The sequence below is a fragment of the Tiliqua scincoides genome, chromosome 2, assembly GCF_035046505.1.
Source record: "Tiliqua scincoides isolate rTilSci1 chromosome 2, rTilSci1.hap2, whole genome shotgun sequence".
NCBI lineage: Eukaryota > Metazoa > Chordata > Lepidosauria > Squamata > Scincidae > Tiliqua > Tiliqua scincoides.
In genome coordinates this window covers 17,585,967-17,606,726 of record NC_089822.1, presented here as the reverse complement: position 1 = coordinate 17,606,726, position 20,760 = coordinate 17,585,967, and the positions used below count along the sequence as shown (strand labels likewise).

The following is a 20,760-nucleotide window of genomic DNA, read 5'->3' as shown; positions in this document are numbered from 1 at the left end:
TTTTGAAAGAGCAATAATGGTTCATTTCACATTAATACTCCCATCCTAAAGAGAAAGGGAAGTGAGCGAGACTGCATATGTGTGCGGGGAGGGAGGGGAAGGTAGAGACTGTTAATAAAGTAGCACTCTGAAAAGTAACATTTTTTTCCAAGTTACTAGAGGAATCCAGGGATGAGTAAAGGCGAGTTCTTCTCCACCATGGCTGTCCAGTTCTGGCAGAAGAGGGTAGGAAAGGAGAACTCTTTTCTCCTCTTCTTTGCTGCGACTGTTACCCTGCACATGCCCAATCTCATCTGATCTTGGAAGCTAAGCAGGGTCAGGCCTGGTTAGTACTTGGATGGGAGACTGCCTGGGAATACTGGGTGCTGTAGGCTGATACCATAGTCTTTCGAGACTGAAGGCTGCCAACCACTGCTGCAGTGGTAGCAGCTAATTTCTTCATCCCATTCCTGGTAGGTGTCCTGTGCCTTACTGGGAGATTGAGATTTGATTAGCAGCTACGGAAATCCATCTTGTCTCCTGAGTATTTCCCATTTTAACATTGCTAGTACAGGAATTTTAAATTGGCAATGCCAGGAACGAGGATAGATCACTGCAGCAGCTGCTCTCCTCCCCGTTGCCTCCTAAGCCACATGACAGTGAGGATGGCAGCGATTGCAGTGGGCAGGTGGGGTATGGATGGATGCAGGTGTGGATTCCATCAGTGACAGAAGCCCTGGATATATGCCCAGCCAGCTTGATGTGTGCCACTATCTCTGGCCACCAGCCTCCAGTTTAAGAGCCACCAGCTCAAACGATCGGGGAGGCCAGTGGGACACACGCTTGCACTAACTGGAACTGGCCCACAAAAGATGGATAGACTTTTTTTTGTCTCCCCAGTACTGCAAGCTTAGAATGGGAGTTGCTGCAGCTCACAAGCGGAGAAGGTCTAGTCCTGGCAGTGCAGGAGATTAGCTGTCATTGTTTGACACTATAAGGCTGTTCTATGGCTGATGAAAACACAGAAACAAAACCAAATGTCACCCCTGTGACAGACATTTCATGACGGATGGATCGATGTGTCCAGCGTCAGGACATATGAGGTCGAGCGCTTTTTATAAACCAGAATGGCATCAAATGCAGGAAATTGCCTGGTTATTTCCTTGACTAAGTACTAAGTATTATATTTGTTAGGCTCTTAATCATGACTTCAGACATGAAGTTGTCGTACTGGAGGAGGACAGTATTTGATCACAGTTAAGGAAATAGTCCCTGATGATTATTCGGACAGACACAGGACCTTTGGATTTCCTGGATGACAAAAAATGTAAAATTAAATGATTTAATGGTTGTTCCAGGTGTTTCAGTGTATTATCCTTCTAGAAACTGAGAAGCTTTTTAACTTCCTTGGAGACTATACTTCAAAATAAAGACTTATTTTAAGACTGTACTTAAACTTGGAGTACTGATGTAAACAGTCCTGCAAGGGGAAAAAAAATCAAACATAATTCTTCGCCATTAAAAGCAGAATTCTGTCACCCAAATAAATTGGCTGCTGCTATTTAGTCTGTCTGTTCTCAGTGCCCACTTGCTATAGGTCAGGATTGTTCAACTTGTGACTGACCAGCTCTCTGGCCAGATATTGTGGCCTGCTGGGTGCTCCGTAAGGTCATTTTTTGCAAAAAAAGGAATGCTTTGCAGGGTTACTGAGCATTCTCTTGATGTTGGCAACCTTCAGTCTCAAAAGACTATGGTATCGCGCTCTGAAAGGTGGTTCTGGAACAGCGTCTAGTGTGGCTGAAAAGGCCGATTCGGGAGTGACAATCCCTTCCACACTGGGAACAAGTGTAGTGTGTCCCTGGTCTGTCTCCCTGGCTATGGGCCTTCTTTCTTTGCCTCTTTGCCTCAGTCTGTTGGCCAAGTGTCTCTTCAAACTGGGAAAGGCCATGCTGCACAGCCTGCCTCCAAGCGGGCCGCTCAGAGGCCAGGGTTTCCCACCTGTTGAGGTCCACTCCTAAGGCCTTCAGATCCCTCTTGCAGATGTCCTTGTATTGCAGCTGTGGTCTACCTGTAGGGCGCTTTCCTTGCACGAGTTCTCCATAGAGGAGATCCTTTGGGATCTGGCCATCATCCATTCTCACAACATGACCAAGCCAACGCAGGCGTCTCTGTTTCAGCAGTGCATACATCTAGGGATTCCAGCTCGTTCCAGGACTGTGTTGTTTGGAACTTTGTCCTGCCAGGTGATGCCGAGGATGTGTCGGAGGCAACGCATGTGGAATGCGTTCAGTTTCCTCTCCTGTTGTGAGCGAAGAGTCCATGACTCGCTGCAGTACAGAAGTGTACTCAGGACGCAAGCTCTGTAGACCTGGATCTTGGTATGTTCTGTCAGCTTCTTGTTGGACCAGACTCTCTTTGTGAGTCTGGAAAACGTGGTAGCTGCTTTACCGATGCGTTTGTTTAGCTCGGTATCGAGAGAAAGAGTGTCGGAGATTGTTGAGCCAAGGCACACAAAGTCATGGACAACCTCCAGTTCATGCGCAGAGATTGTAATGCAGGGAGGTGAGTCCACATCCTGAACCATGACCTGTGTTTTCTTAAGGCATTCTCTTAGACACATGTAATGTGTGTATGAGGGAGGTTGATTCTGTGTACAGGGCCTGAGTGCAGTGGCTCATGGCAACACTCAATGGACTGACATTAAATGAGGAGAAATTGAGACATTGAAGGAGAGCGTCCACAGGAGAAGGAGCAGGGGGCACGAAGACACTGCAGAAAACACCCCTCCGCTGGGAAGAACCCGGAAGTGATGTTATGTGACACAATGGGCGCAATCCAGAGGAGGACTTGGGCCGGTGCAAGTCCCTTGCACCACCCCTGGTGGGTCACAAATGTGCCATAAAGCACGTTTGTGCCTCCTCAGGAGTAAGCCATGCCGGTGCACTTAGGTGCACCGGTGCACGGAGGCTGAATCCAGCCTTCGTGCTGGCTTGTGCGGTGAGCCTTGTGTTGGCCCAGCTGGGTCTACGCAAGGCTTTGGGGTGGGCAGGAAGGAGGCGGGGAGGAGGCAGGAAGGAGGTGTTCCTGGGCAGGGTAAAGGTGGCCCCAGGGGCAGGTGGGCGGGGAGCAGGAGGTGGGGCTGGGATTCTGCAATTATGCTCCAAGCCGCTCTGCTCTCCTTGAACTTGCGCCGCCTCAGAAGGTGGCACAAGTCTGAGGAGACCCATAGGGGCAAGGGCTCCTTACCCGGAAGGGAAAAAAATTTCCCCTTCCCTCTGGCTGACCCGCTTTGGGCCCCAAGTGAGGATTACTTACTGAGGTCTCAAGCCTCTGAGATGGAAAAGGAAAGTAGGGATCTTCTCAGAGTCCTTGAAAGATTGCTTAAGGCTGTGGTACTCTAGCACCAGGATCCACTTTTTAGAATGACAATCTGTCAGAACCAGTCAGAAATGATGTCATTAACCTGGAAGTGATGTCATGGCTATAAGTGACATCAGCAGGAAACTTTTTAACAACCCCCATACAGCAAAATCAAATCAATCAATTAAGTAAATAAAAAGTTTTCAATAAGTGTAAGTTAAAAATTTTATTTAAAATAAAGAATGCTCCTAACCCTCCGAAGTGGTTACTGATCTGATTTTTAAAAATTCTGCAAACATCCAAAAGTCTGCAATCCTATCCATACCTTGGAGTAAGCCCCACTGACAATCATTGTTAAAAGCATATACATAGCAGCCTGTTAAAAGTACAGGTCTGTTACATTTCCCCAAATGCAGTCGCATACCTTGGTGGCATCAAGTTTTAGATTTTAGATTGTGAGCCCTTTTGGGACAGGGAGCCATTAGTTATTTGATTTTTCTCTGTAAACCGCTTTGTGAACTTTTAGTTGAAAAGCAGTATATAAATACTGTTAATAATAAAATAATAATAATAAGTCTAATATATTAAATATAAAATACACAATGACATGAATGAAGACCCACCTGAAATTGGCTCAGGACCCACCTAGTGGGTCCCAACCACAGTTTGAGAAATACTGCGTTAGGGGAATCATGCATTGGAGGCCTGGGGATTAATTTCTAGACCTCTCCCTTAAACAGTAAAAGATGAAATGTTCAGCATGATTTGTTTCATTACATTCTGCATAAAATTACCTTTCCAGTGATATATAAGATGATGGTATTATTCATAAATACAAATTTTCCAAAAGGTTTCTAAAATTTTGGCCAGTAGTGGTGTCAGCCCCCCCCCCAAGGATGTCATCTGGTGTGATCCTCCCCCCCACACCCTCTTAGTGACATCACAGGTTTCCAGTAAGGTTTGATTTAGTCCTTAGTGTCACTCACTGCATGGTGTTGGAGAATTCAGAAGTGACAACCCAGCTGTCCATTTAGCTATACTCATGTGAAGAGTCCTGCTGCACATACTGACATCTGCAGAGGCCGAATCGATGAGCACATGGATGCACCCAGACTCTGAAATTTCCTCTCCTGAAATGTGTGACGCACATTTTTATTACCCCTTCTGCTTTGCTGGTATCTAGTGGTATCTTGTTTCACTGCGCATTTGGGGTGTTTCAGGCTGCTGAGGTTTTTTTTAATTGCTTTTTTCCCTGTCTGTGATTTCATTTGGTGATTGTTTTATTGAGTTTTTTAATCGTTTTATTGTATTGGCTGTACGCTGCACTCTGCTTTGGGGCTTCACGGCAAAAAGTAACATTAAAATGTAAAGAGAAAATAAACACCCCAAACAAATAAAATCTAAAACCTGTAGAGTTCTGCCTGTTAAATTGGAACTGCAGTACTTTCCAGTACTGTTGACTGTTGGCAACCTTCAGTCTCGAGAGACTATGGTATCGCGCTCTGAAAGGTGGTTTTGGAACATCGTCTAGTGTGGCTGAAAAGGCCAATTCGGGAGTGACAATCCCTTCCACAACGGGAGCAAGTGCAGTCTGTCCCTGGTCTGTCTCCCTGGCTATGGGCCTTCCTTCTTTGCCTCTTAGCCTCAGACTGTTGGCCAAGTGTCTCTTCAAACTGGGAAAGGCCATGCTGCACAGCCTGCCTCCAAGCGGGCCACTCAGAGGCCAGGGTTTCCCACTTGTTGAGGTCCACTCCTAAGGCCTTCAGATCCCTCTTGCAGATGTCCTTGTATCACAGCTGTGGTCTACCTGTAGGGCGCTTTCCTTGCACTAGTTCTCCATAGAGGAGATCCTTTGGGATCCGGCCATCATCCATTCTCACAACATGACCGAGCCAACGCAGGCATCTCTGTTTCAGCAGTGCATACATGCTAGGGATTCCAGCACGTTCCAGGACTGTGTTGTTAGGAACTTTGTCCTGCCAGGTGATGCCGAGAATGCGTCGGAGCCAGCGCATGTGGAAAGCGCTCAGTTTCCTCTCCTGTTGTGAGCGAAGAGTCAATGACTCGCTGCAGTACAGAAGTGTACTCAGGACGCAAGCTTTGTAGACCTGGATCTTGGTATGTTCCATCAGCTTCTTGTTGGACCAGACTCTCTTTGTGAGTCTGGAAAACGTGGTAGCTGCTTTACCGATGCGTTTGTTTAGTTCGGTATCGAGAGAAAGAGTGTCGGAGATCATTGAGCCAAGGTACACAAAGTCATGGACAACCTCCAGTTCATGCGCAGAGATTGTAATGCAGGGAGGTGAGTCCACATCCTGAACCATGACCTGTGTTTTCTTCAGGCTGATTGTCAGTCCAAAATCTTGGCATGCCTTGCTAAAACGATCCATGAGCTGCTGGAGATCTTCGGCAGAGTGGGTAGTGACAGTTGCATCGTCGGCAAAGAGGAAGTTACACAGACATTTCAGCTGGACTTTGGACTTTGCTCTCAGTCTGGAGAGGTTGAAGAGCTTTCTGTCTGATCTGGTCTGGAGATAGATGCCTTCTGTTGTGGTTCCAAAGGCCTGCTTCAGCAGGACAGCGAAGCAAATCCCAAACAAGTTTGGTGCAAGAACACAGCCCTGCTTCACGCCAGTACTGTATGCCATACATGAAAATAGAGGCATGCTTTTAATGCCTCAGTTCTGAGTGCACCAAGCAGTGGCATAGCTTGAGGGGTGCAATTGACAGGAGAGGAAGCAACCCTGAACCAGTGGCATCATAGAAGGGGGTGGGGAACACCAAGTGGAGCTTCATGCAGCTTTTATCGGCAAAAGGCCCCTCGTACCCACCCTTGCATCTAACTGGCTGCAAATTGTGCCCCCAGAAGCAATTGACTGGTGGTAGAATGATGATATGCTGACATTATAATGTCACCACTGAACTACTTCTAGGTGCTACACTTCACACCTGTACGCCAGATGCCAGCAGACCTGGGCCCACTTCTGCCAGCCACACCTGCCCTGGGGGAAAATGCACTAGTAATGCCACTGCCTTAAAGTTGCCAAGGAAAATGCAAATGAGAGAAATTATACTGCTGGACTGGACCTCCTCTCCACTGAACCACTGCTGTGAAAGGGCTGTGTTCCCTTGACCCTCCTTTAAAGGGAGGGGAATCCTTTCTCCCCTGAGACAAGAATCCCCAGCCAGCCCCTCTACGAGGCCAAAGGAAAAACTGCTTCAATCAGCAGATTGACAGAGGAGCACCCAACTCTCTCTGCCCTCTTTACCCTTCCACTCCCTGAATTGGAAAAGGAAAGGGGGCTGGAAGAGATGGAGTGGAGGGGAATTGTGGGTTACACTCTTACCCATTGGCATCACTAGGTGGGTGCAGGGGTGTGTGGACTGCAACCAGGTGACATGCAAGGGGGGGTTAGACCACTACTGGCCCAAATTTTTAAAAACTTGGCATTTTTGCATAATCCCATCATGTTATATATCAATCAATGCATAATTTCATGCAAATGCAATGAAACAAACTGCATTGAAATATCTCTAGTCTATCAAAAGTTATGTCCAAACAACTAGCAGAAATGGGCAATGGTGCATCACCACATCCACTGCCCAGGGCATTGCCCCACCCTCTGCATGGAAGGAGGTCCATCATAGGGGTGACACGCTGGCCTCCCGCCCTGGGTGACGTAAACCCTAGTGACACTGTCATTCTTACTCACTTTCTCTTCTGTGCCATCAATCTAGGGCAGCCATTTTCAACCACTGTGCCATGGCACACTGGTGTGCCACGAATGGTCCCCAGGTGTGCCACAGGAATTTGGGAGAGGGTCATTTATTAATAGGGCCATTGGGGGATGTGAGCCCCCCATTGACAGCACAGTGCGCCTTGTCAGTGGTGAAAAAACTGATGGTGTGCCTTGACCATTTTAGTGTCTTGTCAGTGTGCCATGAGATGAAAAAGGTTGAAAATCGCTGATCTAGGGAGTGGAGGGAACAGAGCATCATCAAGTAAGAGAGAAGCTGCATTTAGCGGAAGGCCTCAGATCTCGGGTCAGCCCTGTAAGAATTCACATTCCCCAGGAGCATCATGAAAGTGCCCAAGTCTGTGGGATTCCAAGCAGCCAACAAATGGCTCCAAGTGCAATTATTAATGAAACTCACGTCAGCTGCTGCAAATCCTGTATTTTGCTTAACTCTCTGGTGAGAAGTATTTGTTTGGAGAGCCGTAAATGACTGATCTTAGACAGCAGTAACCTTGGTGATCCTGGTTACAGACAGGGAGTTTCAGTGCAGTAGCTGACCCGGGGACGATATGTGAGTTTCAGTGATTTCCAGAACTAAGCCTAGAATGGTACTGAAAGGATTGAGCAAAGTGAGCTGATTAGCTCTGGGTTAATGGCCCCCACAAGCCCACAAATCTGTGTGACGATTTTAAGCTTCTTACTGGCTTCTAGGTCATCAACTTGCCCCATTACTGCACTGTCAGTGGAACTTGCAACAGGATCACATCCTAATAAGGCTGCAGAATCAAGCTCCCCCGAAAATGGGCTGTCTCCCAGTGCCAGCTTTTTCATGAAGAGGGTTTGCAAGGCTTTTGATAGCTTCATGGTTGGCAGGAAGCCAAGAGGCAGGGCTTTCCTCACTACTGCAGCTCCCTGGCAAAAAATGACAGATCGGCTGTATTTCTGCATACCAGGTAGCCTCTAAAGGCAAAAAAGCCTCTGTTAGGAAAAAGGTGGTCTTCCAGGATAAAATGTTTGCCATTTCAATGTGTGTGTATAATACTTTGCAGCTGTATAGCACTTTCTGAGTATGCCAGGTACTTCAGATGCATGATCTGGACATATTCTTTATAACAGCCATAAGAACATAAGAACAGCCCCACTGGATCAGGCCATAGGCCCATCTAGTCCAGCTTCCTGTATCTCACAGCGGCCCACCAAATGCCCCAGGGAGCACACCAGATAACAAGAGACCTCATTCTGGTGCCCTCCCTTGCATCTGGCATTCTGACATAACCCATTTCTAAAATCAGGAGGTTGCGCATACACATCATGGCTTGTATCCCGTAATGGATTACGGATTACGGGATTACGGGGTATTACTGGATTAACGGATTACGGGATTACGGGGTAAACCATGCAAGTAAGTGTGGTTATCGGCATATTGTAGCTGAGGATTGGAGGCAGTAGACCCAAAAGGGCATGTTGAGTGTGAAATGGTGGTCAGGATATCAGTAAATCAGCTCACTAGACTGGCCCAATCTGCCCAGCCCCTCCCATTTCTGCCCACCCCCTGTCTATCCCAGTGGTTTACCTGCTCTAGGAGGCATAGCAGGCTCTGCCAGTGATGGCAATAGGCAGGATTCTGTGCTTAAAATACTTTCTGGGCTGGGTCACAGGCAGCCCAATCCTATCCCCGGTAGCTCTCCCAGGTGCAGTGGTGCCAAAATGGCTACTGCTGTATCCAGCGGCACAGTCAAGGCTGCCAGAGGCCTCCTAGGGGAAAGGAGATTTTTGTCCCCTTCCCCCAAGTAAGGGCTCAGGGGCCGTAATGGTAGGCAACCTTCAGTCTCGAAAGACTATGGTATAAGCCTACAGCACCTGGTATTCCCAGGCGGTCTCCCATCCAAGTACTAACCAGGCCTGACCCTGCTTAGCTTCCGAGATCAGACGTGATTGGGCATGTGGGTCTCCTCCATTCTGCGCTGGCTATTTTGCCAGTGCAGACTGGAGGAGCTCCATGTCGGGCTTTTCAGTCTGATATGGAGCATAGGATCTGATGGAGCAGAGCTCAGCCAGTCACATCCCCCTCCCATCCCAGTTCCTCTCCTGCCCTGCACTACCCTCCTCTGCCCCGGAATGCCTCTTCTCCCACCCAGAAACCCACACCACCACCCGGCAGTGCACCTTACCACAGGGGCTCCCCTGGTGTTGGCCTCCCAGGGTTGGGTCTAGCGCTGACTGGCATAGGCCCAGCACCAGCGCTCCTTGCACTCCCGGTGCCATAAATGTGCTTATGGAACATTTACAGCACCCAGTACCAGCGCTGGGAGAGTATAGGACTGGGCCCTAAATCAGTCTTTCAGAAATCACAAAGACTTGGGCAATTTGCCTCTGCTCCAAATGGGTTCATGACTTCCTTAATTTTGCAAGAGCTGCTCATGATGATGGATGAACTATAATAATCGGATCTGGCCCTGTAGCAACACTTCCTTGTACAAGAATAATTCAATATGCGTTCACAGAGAGTGTGTTTGCTATTGGAGAGTGTCTCAGGCCACTTACTGGAAAACAATGGAATGACTTTGGGCTGAGACTCTTAGTTGTACTGAAAACCATCTGAGCAACTGCCTGCTTTACAGGCATCAATATTTCAGTGAATAAAATGCTTTTCATTCTCCCATGTAATACGAGCAGCTGGGCTGCTCAGCTGGTAGATTCCCTGCATGGAGCTGGGAGTTGCTCCTTCTTACTCATTATTTACATCACACTGCTTGCACATACTTGAGACAAGAATAATAAACACCTTGGGATTAGCTAATTATTCTGTAATTGGAGAGCCTTTGTAGGTAATCCTTGAAAAACCTACACAGTCACAGGGAATTAGATAGATTAGTATAGAATTAAGGAAGGAAAAAATTAAACTTTTACTTTTCAGATGAGAAGGATGGTATTTAATTTCAATTCCATATACCCGATATATCTGGTATATACCAGCAAGTATATCTGCGTAGCCATGAGGGCTAGAAGCTTGCTTTAAAAAAAAAAAAATTGAAAGCTGAGAGTCTGAGAAACCTGAATTTGGTGCCCAATAGTATATTCTGTTCATAGGGAAAGCTCTTCTGGATTTGTCTAATCCTTTCCAAATAGCTATCTAGTCTTGTTTCATTTGTTTTATTAGTACATTATTAGTTCATTTTTGAGCTTCAAGAAGCTCAAGAAGGCTTTTAAGATTCTCTACCCCCATTTTAGCCTCACAACAACCCTATGGAGTTACAGTTGGACAGAAAAAGGTGACTAGCTCAAGGCTGTCCAGCCAACTTCATGGCTGAATTGCAAAAGGAATCTAGGACTATATAATCCTGGTCTATGCAAGGTCACAATGTATACAGTATACTATGTATCCTGAAATTCCTCTGTGAAACTGACAACCCAAGACTGCAGTCCTGTTCACACCTACTGGGAGTAAGCCCCATAGAGAAGAATGGGGCTTACTCCTGAGTGAACATGAACATGCATTGTGGTGTAAGTCATTCTAGTGGATGATCTATTCTGGGAGTTGGGGAGAGCTTTCTTGTTCTGCTTCTGTTGAATCTCTCAATAGTTTTTGTCACCATGAATTATGGTATCCTTCTGGGGATGCTAGGACAGTGTAGGACACTATCTGTGTTCCTGCATGTGTCTCAGCCAGGTCTTGCACCAGCCAGACTCTACTGCCTTCCCTCCTGTGCCACTCACATTCTAGCCCTTCAGCAAGCCAGACCAAGTAAACACTATGGAGCGAGGGTGCCCTCTAGGGCGTAATGCCGGACTGGAGACAGTCAGCTGATCCCAGCCTGAATGTGGCCGGCTGGTCCCTAGGTTCTACAACATTCTGGGCAACTCATCAGACTTTCACACCTCAGGCCCTCTGTTTGACTGACTCTGGGCCTGATCGTACCCTATCCGTGCCTGTAATGACCCAGGGCCAGTGCTCAGTGTTGCAAACGTACTGTAAGGCATGCCCGCAACATTTACTATTGGGCCAGCCTGGCCCGGCTCAGCACAAGCCCATGCTGAACCAGCACTGGGCGGAAGCTGGTTGAACGCCGCCTGCAGCTCCAGGCAAGTGCCAAGTGGTAGAATGGTAAGTCAGTTGGGGGTGGGCATTCCAGGGTGGGTGGTAGGGCATGGAGAGGCTGACAGCCTCCACCACCATATCCTGATCCCCCCTCCTGGCCTGGGAGACCTGACACAGATCTCCTCAATTCTGCGCCTACTCAGTGGTGGGTGCAGGTCTGAGGAAACCCATTGGGGCTTCCCAGGTCTTACATGGGGTAAGGGAGTGTAAGCTATTGTGCTGCCGCTGTAGCCTTGGGAGTCGGGAAGCATTGGATTGGGCTGCCCATTGGTAGTCAACCTCAGACTATGGCAATTGCTTCTGGCTGCCTTCCTGACTCACCCTGTGCTTGAATTTGGCCTGTCTTTGTGCTTCTCACTTCTGCACTTCCATTCTCACTGCAGCCTGTCCTGTTCTTAGCCAAGCTAAGAAAGATAGGGCTTGGGGCATGGTTTTACCACGACTCTGGTCCTTCCTGAAGGGCATGCTTCAGAAGGTGATGCTAGGGGCTCCTGCTCAGCACCAGGACTTTTGGTTTATGGTGTTCCGCAGAATTCAGTCTTGTCTCTTGGGTCATTCAACATCTATATGAAACAGATGGGAGAGCTCATTCTGGGACTTGGAAAATGACTCCAGATGATGCACAGCTCTCGTTCTTCTTGTCACTGTAACCTAGGGGAGCTCTTGAGGTCCCAAACTCTTCTCAGTAGTCTGTGATGGGCTGAAAGATATGTTGGTCAGGAGATCTGCTGATTTGGTGATGGAGTGTCACCCAGTTCTGAATGGGATTGCTCTCCTTGTGAAGGATCACAACTACAGTTTGGGAGTGCTCCTGGATTCAGTTTTATTGGAAGTCCTGGTGTCAGCTGTGGCCAAGTGTGCATTTGCCCAGCTCTGGCTGGTGTGCCAACTTGGCTGTTGCTAAATGAGCTTGTCTTGGCAACTGTCACCTGTGCACTTATTATACTGAGACTTGATTGCTCTAGTGAGCTGTATGTGTACCTGCCCTTGAAAATAACTCAGACTGACTTAGGACTGAGATAGCTAAAGGAGCACCTTCCTTCTGTGGCCATCCTGGGGAGGACTTTGTGTGCCATTCATGAAGGTAAGCTTGGCAGTGACTGCAGTGCTGCCCCACAGGTAGAATGCCCTGCTATAGGAGGTTCTGGGGTCTCCCTTTTTGGTAGTGTGCCATGCCATCACTGACTGAAAATGTGTTTATTCAGAGCACTTTTTTCACTGTGAAGCTCTTCACTTACCTGTTTTGTATTTTAAAATCATATTGATCTTGTGTGAGTTTAGCCACCTTGAACCTTGAAGGAAGGCAAGATAAATTTAAATCAATCAGTAGGGGTGTTCCTAAATGTTTTTATTTTTTCCACTGATTTTGTTTTTTCCCCAAAGGGGAAATGTGCAAAAAGCATTGTTAAGTGTTTTTATGCCAAGGGCACATTTTTAAAAAAATAAATTACAATTATAAATTATAATAGCTTTAAAAGTATACTAGGTAGGTGATATAGGTGGTATAGAGTCAGCAAATGCAGCCACTGTCATTACACATAGAACCCCCCCCCCAGTCCAGTCCATTCTTTATTTTTTTGCAGATCTTTTTACTTTTTTTTTTTTAACAAAAATTAGAAATGCAGAAAGCAGTGCTATGTGTTTTTATTTCTTTATCACTGCAAGATCACTCCTCTAGCAGTCCGTCAATCACACAAACACACATACAGAGAGAGAGAGAGAGAGAGAGAGAGAGAGAGAGAGAGAGCCAAATCCTATCCAACTTTGTAGCCCTGCAAATGGGGTGTAGACTGCATCCTGTGGTGGGAAGGTAGTTATGGAGGCCTCCACAAGGTGAGGGAGCATTTGTTCACTCGGCTAGGGACTGCATTGCAGCTGCACTGGCACTTTGAAGTTGGGTAGGATAGGGCTCTAATTGCTCTATCATTAGCAAATTGGATAGACAAGGCAGCTGGATGAAATCTGATCTAAAACGAGCCTCATCTTTTCGCTCAAATGCAGACCCATTCTGCAGGAGGAAGATGGCATTAAACCAAATCGATAGTTTTTGAAGTTGCCCCAAGTTAATGTTATTAATCTGTTTTACAAAATTATCTAGACAACAGTCTCAAATGCTCCTGCAGCAGCAGGGAAGCAATTAAAAATTATGAGTACAGCCCCTGGCACTGTTACCCATCGGATGCGGAGAGATACTGGCTCTCATATTGCTCAGTGGGGACCAAGGATGTTGGAAAGCAAAAGACTTTGCTAAGATGGGAAACACCATCAACAAAGCCTTTGAAATGCTTATTGTTTTAAGTGAGAAAGAATGGCAGTACAGCTGAACACAACACCCAAGGGACAAAGGAGAGGGTAAATCTTTCTAGTGACTCCGGCAGCGTGTGTGTGATGTACATTCCTTGGGCGATCCAAGAACACTGACGTGTCTGCTCTTTAATCACACTGTTAAACTCTCATGGACTCTCTACTGCCGCTCCCATCATTTAGCACTAAGAATCTCAAAAGTGGCCTTAGCTCCACAGCTGATTGCATACCTGCAATTTTAATGCAGGAAGGAAATTAAGGTGCTGTCCTTGCTTCTTGCACAGGATGATAGTTTGAGGCACTGCACCAAGGCCAGCATTTTTATTTAACCAGCTAGGATATGATAGGGTTTAGCAGCCCAGTCATATCAAGGGCCTATGGCAGTGGGTCTTGTGATTCGCTGCCATAAATCCCATGCTGACAGTGTGAAAGCCACACTGCCGTTGTGCACTTCGGAGCTGTTGCTGCAAACAACTGGAGGTTCTTCTTGTGTGCCATTGGCTCCTGGATGCCCTGGCAGAGCAGGGAAGGTGGAGATGTGAGTAGTTTGAGGGAGAATTGGGGTGGGGACTGAACTGAACCAGAGCCAGAAGGAGCAGAGGACAATCTCAGTGGTATGGTGTGCACCAAGATCCTATCCCCCTTCTCAAAGCCTGACATGCTTCTCAGACATGTACCAGCTAAATAGCTGGCATAGGTCCAAGGAGTCCCATTGGCAGCCAGTCAGCTTATGGGAAGGTAAGAAAAAAAGATTTGGACTGATCTCTCCCAGGTCTTCTGGTTGCCCTTCCCCCACTACACCATGCATCATGAGCTCCATCAGTGGCACTGCATGCCATGGGCTGATGTGGGATAGGATTGGGCTGCAAGGGTCTAGTTAGATGTGCACTTACCACACAATCCTATGCATGTCTACTCAGAAGTAAGTCCCATTGAGTTCAATGCAACTTACACCTAGCATTATAGTGCAATTGTAGCATTACAGTGCAATTCTTACAAAATTCCTACATAGCGATGCACTGATGCCAGTGTTGGCTACGCTGCAGCCTGCTGGGGAATTTTGGCTGCTGGAGGTCTCCTTTAGGCAAGGGGATATATATCTAGGGTTACCAAAGGGGGACAGATTGCCTATATCTTTAACCATTGCATAGAAGAGGGAATTTTGACAGGTGTCACTTTTCACGTGGAGCCGCACCTGCCAAAATTCCCTCTTCTATATAATGGTTAAAGATATAGGCACTCTGTCACACTTTGTATCTGGACACCCCACTCTCTTTTAGTAGAGACCCTTGCAGAAAAATGTCAGGGAATCAGAATGACCCACACCCCCCTCACAAAGCAACTGAGCAGCATGTCAGCACACCCCATCTCACTCAGTAGTGTCTATCCTACTTTCCGACCCCTACTTCAAAAGTGAGTCAAGAACTTTCTGCATGCGGACCAGGTAATTGGCCACTGAGCTATGGCTAGTTTTGGAAGATTACTGAAAGAACTTGTTTCACTTCAGTTGGTGGCCTAAAACAATCCTGTGGAGAACATGCCCTAAACCCAAAACACCTTCAAAGCGTTCTTTTAGTAGAAAAGCATTTTTTCCAGTCTTTTCCATGGAAGGATCTGTGAAGAGCTGACAGTGAAGGATGCATGCCTGTTTCACACTTCTACAGCATCCAATTTCTCCTCCTTTTCAGTGGTAAGTGGGGCTCCTCTGTCATTGAAAGGAGAGGGGAAAATTGGACCCTTCCTTGACTTCTGAATTAGGCTGTATATGTATCCTGTGGTGCATATCCTTCAAGCCCAATTAACCTTCCCCAAATGGTTATTGCCTTGTTGTTGTTGCTGTTGTTTTATTACTATGATGATGATGAAGGGTGATCTTTCACCATTGAAAAGATTCTGAAAGAGATCCTAGGTCACTAGGGGGTACAAACTGCACTGGGTGACACCATGGGAGGAGTGACACCAAGATGGCTTTCAACTTCCTTTGTATCTTTGCCAGCTTGGGACTGGCATTTGGTTCCTGCACTTGGGACTGACATACTGTCACCATTTGAGTGGTACTCCATCCGCTTGGCGCTGTCATTTGAGTGGCCACAGGGTGGCCATTCCAGAGCCCATCGATGCTTGGCTTTTGGCCAGGCCCTCTATCTCTGTATTTTTGCCATGGCTCTGCCAGGTAACTCTTGTTCCCATGGCATGGACACAGAATGAAACAGAATGTGTCCATTTTTGTCATGCATACCAAGGGTATGTGGAAGTTATACCCATGTACCAAATGCATTGGAATGCAGCAGCCCCAAATCGTTGACCTATTTGAAAAAGCATCATTGGGTAATGTTATGAGGAGTCACGAACCTTTTCATGTCTTCCAGATGGAAGCACGTGAAATCTGAGGCGTTCAGGCAGGTTTGATCCAAAGACAAGAAATGTTTGCCGCTCTCTGGCTCTCTTCTCCATTTTGTTTCTCTGCTTTTCCAGACTATTAAGGTTCACATCAGTGTAGCTGCCAAACAGTAAATTATTGGACAGGATTGTACAAAAAGTTCTTTCTTCACTTACAAAACCAACTGTCAGCCTTCCATCTGGCTAAGCGGAAGTGTCTCTCTTCTCAGCTCCGGACTTGCTAAGGTTCAGGACTTTTAGTTTATTTTGTTGGCCTCACAATCCCCCAAAACACTTACTCTTGACTCAGTGGGATGCCATTGGAATTTCATCAGCACAGTGGAATTGGTGTGAGGGATGACAACCGTAAGTTTTCCGAGCTGCATGTGACTCGAGCTTCATTTACAGGAGGAGCTATCCTGGACAACAAACCTCTGATTTGTTTCCATGTTCAAACTGAATGGGACAGAACTATAAGGGGGCAATCCTAACCGCTTATGTCAGTGCTTTCCAGCACTGACTTAAGGGCAATGCAGCTCTGAGGTAAGGGAACAAACATTCCCTTACTTTGAGGAGGCCTCCGTGAGTGACACCCAACTGTAAGATGCAGCACACTTCCCACTGGCACCGCTATGCCAGTGCTGGAAAGTGCTGACATAAGGGGTTAGGATAGCATCCTATATTATACTTGACATGGTCCTGCTACTGCTAAAGCAAACTACTATGTCCATTGCATTTCCCTACCCCTTGTAACATACAGGATCACTTTGCTGTGTCCCATCATGTAGTCTGTAGTGGAGAAACTCCAAAATTGCCACATAAACCCTATGTTATTTCTGGCCTAGGAACTGGCATGTACACATTTAGATGCCAAGCCCATTTGTTTTTCCTTATCTTGTGAGTTCTTTCCCATGAAGTAAGCCAAATACCTTTTCCGCCTCTTACAGCCTGATTCTAACTAGGATGTAAGTTAACATCCTAACTGAGATGCCAGTGTTCGGAGGCATTTAAGGCATTTAAGTCTTCCACTATTGTACGAGGCTGCCAATGGTGCAGGCAAACAGCAATGGCTCCTCAGCCTCACTGCCAGAGCCTGCTGTGCCCATTAGAGCTGGTAAGCCACTGGTGCAGGCAGGGGGTGGGCAGAAGCAGGAGAAGTGGGCAGACTGAGATGTTCTGGTGGGCGGGTATCAGTGAAGCCTTCGCCAATGATATCCTGACCATCATTTCACCCTCAACATGCCATTTTGGGTTTGCTTGGACTTGCACAAGCAAATAGTTGGTGCAAGTCCAGGTAGACCTATTGAAGGCCATGCAGGCACAGAGTAGGGCAAGTTAAAAAATGTTACTTATGTTTCTGCCCCTGTATGATCGGAGCAGAGCCTGTGTAGTTGCTGCCTGGTGGGCAGCATTTAGTTAGGATTGGGCTCTTAACTTATAAGCTTAGAATTGACCATGAGGGTATTGAACATATGGTTGGAAACTCATGCTGTTGCCTGGTATCTATGGGTTTTGAGTTTTCAGAGAAGGTGAAGTGGAGGATGATTGACAGCACTGGAAGGGGGAGGTCCAGTGCAGCCTTTTCTATAGATAAACCCCCAGATTGGAGTGAATTGTGTGGTAGCAAATCCCATGAGAGCTGGAACTCATGGATGTGACTCAAGGATGTGATTTCCCGCAGATGTAGTACGCGTGTGATCCAGGCCCTAAGTTCTTATTCCAGGAATCGTCACATCTTGTTCCCGAGTCAACACCATTTTGTCAGATTTGCTCGGGAGTCCAATTATGGGAACTGTGGCTGAACTCGTGTTGCAAGATGGGCGGATAATCAAACAAAATCATAGCAATTCGCTCAAAAAGTTATGTTGCAAATGAAAACAACATAGTGCTAATTATGGCTGCGAGGTCCAAGTCAAGTGGATGGGAAGAACAGAATTCTCCAAAGTCAAGGAAAGTGACTCAGTCCTGCTCCTCCCTATGAAGAAAGGATGCGTTTTTTGCACAGTCGAAAACATTGGGTCTGCTGCTTGTGAAACGGTGTGTGAAGTCAGCAGTGAACAGTTGTAGATGTTGGCTATAAAAGAAGTAAATTGATAAAATGCACATGGAGGAGCCCAACTGGCAGTGAATCAGAGCAGAAACACAAAAGTGGAGCCCCATGTGGTATATCAGTTGAGGAGTTACTGCCAGAGCAGAAACCACATGAAACCGTTTCACTTCAACTAATGGCTCAGGCTTTAGAAGCCGACATGGCTCGGAAAGGACAGCAAGAGGCCCACACACCAAACATGATGTCCTTTGATAACATGAAATAGTTTGACCGCCCAGCCTCTCTGCTGTTCTGCAAAGCGATTCTGCTGGCACGAGGCCCAGAAGGCCATGCGCTGCTGAGAGTGCTCTGCAGATCAGCTATTGACAGACCCCAACCAGCACAGACATACATTTGGGAGTGGTTCAGGGGTGGATCAGGCCAGTACAGGGGTGGATCTCGCTAGCACTGACAGCAATTGTTACCCTGCACGTGCCTGATCTTGGAAGCTAAGCAGGGTCAGGCCTGGTTAGTACTTGGATGGGAGACCGCCTGGGAATACTGGGTGCTGTAGGCTTATACCAGAGTCTTTCGAGACTGAAGGTTGCCAATCATGATGCACACTGAGTCCTATACTCCCTCCTGGCCTGGGCATGTTCCCAGAAGGCTCTTCAGAGCTATGCCAGGTAAACAGCTAGCTTAACTTTTGAGGAGTCCCATAGACCAGGGAGAGCGGGGCAGATAAGTAAACATTTTCGTTACTTACCTCTCTTGGCTGGGCTGGTCCTCAGCCAGCCTACAGGATGCAGTGGGGGCTGCCTCAGCAGCATTGCTTCCAGTGGACTGATCAAGGATAGAATTGGACTGTCAGTGCTATTTGAGGTAATGTGAATGCCATGAAACAAAAGTGACCAGGTCTTGCTCAAGCTCTTGGGCTGCTCCAGGCAAAAATGAGTTTTGCTCACCTGTCTCCATGTCTTGGGTGCAAGGTGAAATGAGTGGGGGGCTTGTTTCTCCTTCAATGGGACAAAAGAGTCTGGGATGGGAAAAAGAATGGGGCTGAATATAAGTTGCACCCTCCCTTTCCAAAATCCTTAGGGCAACTGGGTTAGAGATGTGGAGTCAATGGCATTGTCCTTCACCCCATTTTTCCCCCAGCAAGTTATTTATTTCTTTATTTGTGCTATTCTACATCTCTGTGTTAACTTTAGGGCACAATCCTAACCACGTCTATTCAGAGGTAAGTCCTATTTTGTTCAATGGGGCTTACTCTCAGGAAAATGTGGTTAGGATTGCAGCCATAAGAACTCAAAGAAAAATGCGTAAGTGAAAAAGAACGTGCAGTTAGGAAAATAGTAATGAAGGATAATTGCAAATATTAACAGTTGGAAATCACTTGATTTCCAAGTTGTATTGCAAAAATAGGCATTTTGGAGAACAACATGCAAAAGGTTTTCAGTACAAAAAGGATGGCTAAAACATAACAATACATTTTGAGATGAGGATCACAGTGTGATGTACTCCAGCAACTCAAAAGTGTGATGTACTCCAACTTTTAAATTGGGGCAACCTAAGGGTGTTGAGAATTAATCCTCCAGTGTGAAAAATTCCCTAGCCAGATGTAGAGAGATGTCAAATGGGCAGTGATCAGAAGATCAGAAATCATGCAGAACAAGGCACTTTTGCCAAGCAAAGAATTTGAGCCTGGATCTGGGCCTTGGAATTTGGATTTATAGCACAAGTATGTGTGGAGATGATGCTTTACTACCCACATTTATTGCAATGTTGGGGACTTGGATGTGCAATAGATCTGACATCAATTGCATTAAATATCCCACAAAAAACATGTGAGATACAGTCATGGATACAAATGCCCACTGCGGGTGCAAGTCTATACTCACTTTCTAAGGAGTGGGCCCCACTGAAGACAATGGGACTTACTTCATCGAATTGCATCACTGATCTGGTAGCCCAGCTGCCTTGAACCAGTTAGGGCACAAGCCTATGCATGTCTACTCAGAAGTAAGTTCCATTATAGTCAATGGGGCTTACTCCTTGGTAAGTGTGGATAGCTTTGCAGCCTTAAGTGTTTTGTGTAGGATGCAGCTATTTCTCACCTGCATGATTTATCGAAAGTGGTGCTTCCTGGTTTGTAGAATTTCCTTATGTCTGTTTTTCCAAGAGAAATCTATGTATGAGAATGAGATTTGTCCCCAAGGCCGTACTCTGCTGTGCTCATGATGAAAATAGAACATTGAGGGCATTGAGGGCTGCATTTTATATGCCAATAAACATTCCCATCAACTCTTTATTTTCCTCATTGCTGCGACGACAACTTTCTGACCCAGTTATTGCGATGTTTTGTTGTAACAAAGTTAAAGTCGGCACATCGACTGCCAGCGCTCGACTGTTTATACAACTCGGGCCAGACGTCATGGATGCTTTTATGATTTTGTTTTATTCTGTTCACTTGGCATTACTATTTGTTTTTCAGCTTGCTGAAATGCATGTGAGGCGTCTTAGTGCTCTAAAAATTCACTGGTTTTCATTGCCTACATATTTTCATGGGCATGATTATGGAGATATGTGAGAAGTCTGAGCTCACGATGTTGCTGCTAAATGGATGTGGTGCAATGCTATGGATAATGATCGCAAATGTTCCCGCCTCTTGTTGTCAGTGTTCTCTCTTGATCTTAAATAAAGCATGGCAACTTTTTGGCTAGTCTGATACCTAAGACAGCAAACAAATCACAAATGTCAAGAGTCTCTGGGGCTTGATCTAGGAGCCTCATATTATCAGACTCAGGCTAGAGAGTGGCAGCTCGATCCTAATGCCAGGCAGTGCCAGAGGCCTGTGTGCTGCCCGATGGCTG

The 20,760-nt window shown here is 46.6% G+C and overlaps 1 pseudogene; it reads left to right on the top strand.

Moving 5' to 3' along the window:
• The first annotated feature begins 257 nt into the window (after positions 1-257).
• Positions 258-374, top strand: LOC136642391 (5S ribosomal RNA; annotated as a pseudogene).
• Positions 375-20,760: the final 20,386 nt, after the last annotated feature.